This window comes from Copadichromis virginalis, linkage group LG4 (assembly GCF_057382275.1).
Source record: "Copadichromis virginalis isolate Kocher_CV1m ecotype Utaka linkage group LG4, C_Virginalis_male_GT1.1, whole genome shotgun sequence".
In the NCBI taxonomy this organism is placed as follows: domain Eukaryota; kingdom Metazoa; phylum Chordata; class Actinopteri; order Cichliformes; family Cichlidae; genus Copadichromis; species Copadichromis virginalis.
The window spans coordinates 15,389,335-15,394,183 of record NC_140621.1 but is presented as its reverse complement, the minus strand read 5'-3'; the positions used below and the strand labels follow the sequence as shown (position 1 = coordinate 15,394,183).

The 4,849-nt window shown below is 41.9% G+C and overlaps 1 long non-coding RNA gene and 1 pseudogene across 1 annotated transcript; both read right to left on the bottom strand.

The window, feature by feature from the left end:
• Positions 1-611: 611 nt before the first annotated feature.
• Positions 612-2,726, bottom strand: LOC146711082 (zinc finger MYM-type protein 1-like; annotated as a pseudogene).
• A 206-nt stretch (positions 2,727-2,932) lies between these two features.
• LOC146711081 (uncharacterized) lies at positions 2,933-4,017 on the bottom strand. Its single transcript, XR_014920096.1, has 3 exons — positions 3,704-4,017; positions 3,399-3,452; positions 2,933-2,970 (listed from the first exon to the last, which is right to left on the bottom strand). It is a non-coding gene; the product is annotated as an uncharacterized LOC146711081 (long non-coding RNA).
• Between the last annotated feature and the right edge of the window lie 832 nt (positions 4,018-4,849).

Here is a 4,849-nt window from a genome sequence, read left to right as displayed (position 1 = left end):
TAATTATATTTATCGGCATCAATTTAGTTCCGTTTTTTCATATGCACTGATTCACAACAACAGTCAGCTCCTGGTGCTTTATATTGTAACATAAAGATCCTGCAATATTAGAGGGAAAGCCCAACTGTCAGAAATTCCCACGATGACAGTAGGAAGAAACAGGAAGAAACCTCAGGTAGAGCTAGACTCAGGTGAGGCCGCCACCTGCTGCAACATATATGGGTAGCTGACGGGAAAAGGAAAACAAGGGGGAGCAGAGAAGAAGTGATCACTCAGCAGGAAGCCAGAAAGAGACGGTGAATAGTTCTTCAGCATCACTCTGTTATGTTACCTGCTCTCTGATTCACTGTGAGCAAAGGAAAAGCAGCCTGAGAAATGTATCGTATCCAGCAGGGGTGTCACTAGGTTTTAAGGACAGGGGGGGCTTAGCCCCCAAGAGATGCACACGACATGAACGAACGTAGTGAATGAGCACAAAATTTCACAAACAGAAAACAAAGACTGAGAAATTGTTTTCCTACTTTTTTGGACAGATTAAACATCCTAGGCCACCAATAGATCTATTGTTTTATTTCAGTCTGCTTTATAATACAGTACAACAAACAAACAGAGGAAATGTGTTTGCTGCATCAATAACAAGAAAAAAACTGAAAATAAAAAAGTACATTTTTCTGGCTGCAATCACCAGTTACTTGGTGGGTGGAAGCATCAAAGAATGACGTCTGTTTTTAAGAGTGGCAAATCGGTCAATCACTCTGTTGTGACTCAGATGCTGAAGCGTGTCTTTTTCAATAGACATGACTGCAAGACTGTGAAGTCTTTTCTGACCCTTGTTTGACGCAGCCAGGAGTGCAGCCGACGCAGTGCACTAAAGGACCGTTCGCACGAGCAGCTGCTGACAGGCACTGTTAGGGCAACTTGGATGGTTGCCTTCAGAGAGGGAAACATGTCTGAATCAAGGAGGTTGTACACAGACAACATATTTTTGGGTGGACATCCAGCCTCTGTTTTCCGGGTAAGAAAGTTTCTGGCCACCAGAACCTCCTCTTTTTTCAGGTCAAGTCTGTAGTGCTTTGCAAGTTCATTCAAGTGTGGTTCACTCAAGAAGTTCTCAGATTTAGGACTGCATGCCTGGACGCCTTTTAGCAGCCCTGCATCTACACTGCAAAATCTTTGATCAAGCTCGCCAACCATCCGATCCACACAAGGGAAAAGTAACTCTCTTTTCAATGTGTCTGAGTTGTTCAATTCAGTGCGTGAACCCACAGTTGCCTCCAGGACAAAATCCTCCATTTTCCTCTGTTTGTGCCTTGTCTTGGCACCTGGTTCAGGGATACTGTGGGTGTTACACAGGGCCTTGGTTTTCTCATACAGCTCTGTAGCAAATGCATCTGAGTGTTTGCCCTTAAGTGTGTCACACACAGCTTGTTTGCATATAAAAGCTTCTGCCAGGTCTAAAGTCTCTTTCTGCAGGAATTTGTGGAGTCCTTCGGTTACAGACAGAATCGACTGAAACATCAGTAGTGCATAGACTGCTGAGAACTTGTAGAGCTTTGCTCTGAGACCAACAGCTATGGGGGATCCAATTGCAGATAGGCACTCCAAAATGGCAGGCAATGTCTCAAGAACTGCACTGATTGATCGCAACTGACATGCCCAGCGAGTGTTTGAAAGTTGCACAAGCTCAGTTTTTGTCAATCCAAGCTTTGCCTGAGTCTCCATGAACTTATGATGATTGACTAGGGAGGTGCTGAAGAAAGAATACACACACTCCAACAAGCTGAAAAGCTCCACAGCCTCTGGGACAGCCTTGCAAGTATTGCACAAAACCAGGTTGAGTTGATGAGCATAACAATGCACATAGATAGCCTCAGGATGGAGCCTTCTAAAATGTGCTTGTACACCTCCAGTGGAGCCACTCATAACGGCTGCACCATCATATGTTTGTGCTACACACTTAAGCTCTGCAAGACCATAGTTTTGGATCTGCTGCTGAATTTCATTTGCAATGGACTGGGCATCAAATGATTTTATCTCTGCAAGTGCAAGGAAACGCTCCTTCACTGCCCCCTCTGACACGTACCTGACACAAACAGCTAACTGCTCTGCCTTTTTATCCCTTGCCTCATCCACCATGATGGAATAGACTTTAGACTTTGTCATTTCAGATACAATGACACTAGTAACTTCCTGGGCACAACATGTTGGTGAGATATACTGTGCATTTGATGGGGGATTATGTTTTTGAAGAAAAGCATCAAACTCCTTCAAAAGCTCCATGCACGCAAGAAAATTCCCTCTGTTTGGGCTGTCTTCACCTTCATCATGACCACGAAAAGGGAGTCCCTGTCTCCCTAACATAGAGGTGACTGCAACAATTCGTCTGAGATACTCTCTTCTTTCGACTATCTCACTCACATTTGCAGTTGCTATCATCTGTGCAACGTTTCCCTGTTTGCTAGTTCCCTGGTAGCTTTTCCATGTAACAACACTGTCCTTATGTGTTTGTGCCATCTCATGCTTGCCAAAGATGACTAAAGCTTTCTTCCAGTTCTTGCAACCGTTACTGACCAAACTATCATGTTTGATGTTTTTGCCAAACACTCTACATGGGAAGCAGAAAGCTGCATTCTGGTTGACTGAATATTCTAACCAGTTGTGCTTTTCAAACCAGCTGTGGTTAAATGCTCGCTTCTGTGTACCAAACGTATCATGTGGATAGCTCTTCAGCTTCACCTGTCCGGGCCCTGTGTCTTTGTCACCTAAATCAAACCCTGTAGTAGAATGAGTTGCTGCAGCTGCTTCATCATTTTCCCTCTCTTGGCCTGTTTGCTCTCCTCTCTCTGTAATAACTTGATCTTCCTCTGCCTCTCGATCTATTTGCTGCAGCTCCTCTGTCTCTCCTTGCTCTCTCTGACTTGAACTTGCCTATTGACCTTTTTCTCCCTCAGCCACTCCTTCTGCCTCACCCTTCAAGATACATTAAAACATACTGAATTGTAATGTAAATTGCTAATATCATGACTTCTGCTCCTGCTCCACAGTAATTTGTTGCTCCCAAATATTTTGAAGTTACAAACATTATATTTTGAGCACGCATGTGACTAAAATGGTTGCAATTTAGAGCCCTGAAAAATATTACTAAATTACTTGAATTGAAGTAATATTAAAATAGAACCCTCAAAAATATGTGAGTCAGGCTAATTTGACTTATATACATATCTCTCTCTTTGCTCTCTCCACTTTTTAACCTTGACTCTCCTAAATAAAAGCTCAAGTTAAACAGGTCTTATATGTTGTACCGTGACTGAAATGTTTCATATTTCATATCCATATTGAGTCCCATAAAATTCTAATCAGACTGTCTCCATCACAAATGACTCCATCCTTTGACTCACCTCTCCAGCAGACGTCTCTCCCCTCTGCCTCTCTGTGCTCCTCTGCCCTGACTCCTACAGGTTAATGGGGATGGAGTGATTATTATTATTTCCACTGATGATAACCATACCTGAATGAGCTCAGCTGGATTTTTCAGAGCTAAAACGAGTGACAGAAATTAACATTATGCTAACAATTTAACTTAGTGCGCTAGCCAGGTTTTTATTTACAAAATGGGGAGCACCTGGTTCATTATTTACATGGGACTCTCTGCTGTTAGCTGGAGCTAACTAATTGTTACTACCAGCCAGTGATGAAAACTTACTTTCTTGAAAAACTTGCGTATATCCATGATTTCTTGCCGTTTGCCACATGCACGCTAGTGTTTCTGCAGGTGTATACGAGCGGAGTGTAAAGTAGCAGTGAAAACGAGGACTGGATTTTCAGTCATGTGGATGTCCCCTGTGAACAACTGGAAGGGATTGCATAACGAAGCACTGACGCTACCTTAACAATGTAAAGCGAAAGGGACCAACCGAGTTATGATCATATTTGTGTGAATAGCGACAGGTTTATATTATTATTTCTTTAAACTCATATTCCTGCATCTTTATATTGAATTTGTCTGCAAGTTCTGTAAAAAAAAAATCGAATAAGTTAAAAAAAAAAAAAAAAAAAAAAAAAAAAAAAAAAAACCCACCAAATTATTTAGGGGGGCTTAAGAATATTTTAGGGAGGCTTCAGCACCCCTAAAATTGGCCTAACGACGCCACTGGTATCCAGAGTAATCTTCATTTTCAAGGAGGTTTCAATGTCGCAAACAATAATTCTCTATAAATTTATATTGTACAAGTGCAGGTGAATAGTTGTGGCTTTTATTATTTTTTGGCACTTCAGGAGATAGTGTTTTTGGTTATATAACAAATCTGAACATGAGGAGTGGATAAGAGAGGAGATTTGGCTGACAGTCCTGTTTGTTTTGGTAGGAGAGGTTGATGTTACAGTGCAGCATCCAGTACTTATGAATGTTCAGTATTACACCTTTTAAATGTAACTGAGCAACTTGGCGTCACAAGGAAAAAGGTTTAAACAGCAGCCACTGATTACAGCTTAAAGAACTGACTTGCATCAGCAGAGTCCGTAAATTCCACATACAAATTCACATGAGGAGATTACGCTCCTTTAACAAACAACCATCTGCATTTAGTTTTAACCAATTTCAACAGGACCAGATGGGAATCTGCCCGCCTGTATTTTTCTCTTCCAATTATACGCTCTACCTCATGCTCTCTGACTACCACGAACAAACACAGATATGAATGCATTAACAAGCCCTCGTCACGTGTCCGTCCATATTTTCCGTAACGCTGTCTGACCTCAGTGTAAGAAGCACATACACGACTGCGCAAAGGTCTTAAGCCATTTCATTTCTTATATTTTTATGTTCAGCATCCTCAGCACCACATGATCC